The sequence below is a fragment of the Diachasma alloeum genome, unplaced genomic scaffold, assembly GCF_001412515.2.
Source record: "Diachasma alloeum isolate Michigan unplaced genomic scaffold, Dall2.0 Dall_scaffold_00588, whole genome shotgun sequence".
NCBI lineage: Eukaryota > Metazoa > Arthropoda > Insecta > Hymenoptera > Braconidae > Diachasma > Diachasma alloeum.
This window is the reverse complement of record NW_021680720.1, coordinates 88,125-90,319: the sequence shown is the minus strand read 5'-3', so window position 1 is coordinate 90,319 and position 2,195 is coordinate 88,125.

Below are 2,195 nucleotides of genomic sequence, written 5' to 3'. Positions count from 1 at the left end.
TTTTGTCTCGTAGAATGGTGGGGCGGGCACACACACATATGCTGCATATCACATGGATGTGCGCCCGCTTAAAAATCACTCCCCATTGGCCCACCCTTAATTGCCAATAACTTTTTAGGGGTGAGTCTGATCAAAAAGTGCAAGAGGACTTTTCTGCTCAGAATCACCCCCTGATCCTAGGGTGTTCAGATGTACATGTACTTCTGAAACACCCTGTATATCTACCAGGGCCACGATAAAGCCGCATTACGTGTAGTGGATTCTGAATCTAAAGAAACTACTATTTTTTGATGAAATAACGAATTACTTGGAAACTCGATATGTAGGATCTGTCGAAGCATGTGATCGAATTTTGGGGAAATCACTACAAAAAAAAGCCATTCGATCGTTAGATTGCCAGTACGTTTACCGAATTTCCAAAATGTATTGATTGCTCAAAATGCAGATCCTAATTCAATTCGTACAGCATTGGAAAAACAAAGCATGTTAATGGACTATTTCGCTCTCAACTTACGCGATTCGAATGCACGTAAAATCACATATTCTGAGATCACATATTCACACTATACATTTACGAATCGAGGTCATGACAAACAATGTTCGGAGATACGTAAAGCGCACTTTAATACAATTGGACGCATGTGTTCAGTTATTCCAACTCAAACTGAATTATTCCATTTACGTCTTTTATTAATACTTGTCAAAGATGCAACAAGTTTCGAAAAATTACGAACTGTTAATGAAACAATTTATTGTACTTTTCAAGAAGCATGTTTAGCACATGGACTCATAGAAGATGACAATGAATGGATTCGAGCTATGGAAGAAGTAGTAGGCTGGATGATGTCTCAACAGTTAAGACACCTATTTGTACGTATTTTGATGTATTGCCACCCCAATCATCTAGATGAAATGTGGGAAAAAATTTTAAATGCCATGTCCGAAGATTTTTTGAAGAACAATGATTCAATGTATGCTTATCGAAAGGTTTACACTCAAATCGATGATCTCCTACATTCTGAAGGTTCGGATCTCAGTAAGTTTCCCTTAATGCCGGTGATTGAGTGGGGCGAAAATTGTACACTTGCCGAGAATGAGTACATGTTAGATGAACAACATGAATTGATCAGGAAAAATCAATATGGAAAATTGAATCAAATACAGAAAGAGATTATTGGTAAAATCCTTTCAATTGTTGATGATAATGCTGACGATGCCTCTGAAAAATGTTTCTATGTTGATGAACCTGGAGGTTCAGGTAAAACTTATATTTTCACAACCTTATACCATTTACTAAAAAGTAAAGGGAAAAATATTTGTACAATGGCATTCACTGGAATTGCAGCAATATTACTTCCAAATGGTACAACGGTTCATAAAGTATTTCAAATGGCAGTTCCTTTGTATGATGATTCGGTTTCGAATATTAAAAAACAATCAAAAGAGGCGAGTAATTTGCGAACCGCTGATGTCATAGTTTGGAATGAAGCTCCAATGGCTCCAAAATATGTTCTCGCATTAGTTGATTGTACGTTATGTGATTTAATGGATAACAATATACCATTTGGGGGTAAAATAATTGTCCTGGGTGGTGACTTTCGTCAATCACTTCCAGTAATGCCTCATGCCCCTCGCAGCGAATTAGTAAGCATATCTATTGAAAATTCTCAATTATGGCGATATTTTCAGGTACACACTGATAGAAAACATAAAAACTCTTCCTGAGGAGATTGAATTTAAAAATTTTGTGTTATCGATCGAAGATGGAAACATTAATGATAAGGACAATAACGTAATACTCCCTCAACAATATCTGGCTTCATATGATGAAGAAATAGTGAATAGTATTTTCGGTAGCATTATTAGAAAACGTGAATATAGATTATTAGCAAAATATGCCATCTTATCTACCCGAAATGTAGACGTCGATGAAATTAATAATTAAGTCGTGGAATTATTGGAAAAAAAAACAGAAAAAATCTATAGCGGTATAGATGGTATTGACAACTATGAGAATGGAGATATAGAAGTTGTACTTTCTCCAGAATATTTAAATACGTTGAATCCACCTAATTTTCTATCATATGAGTTGCGATTACGACAAAACGCTATAATCATGTTGATTAGGAACTTAAGTATAAAAAAGGGACTCTGTAATAGAACTCGACTTCAAGTATTAGAAGTCGGAAGCAATA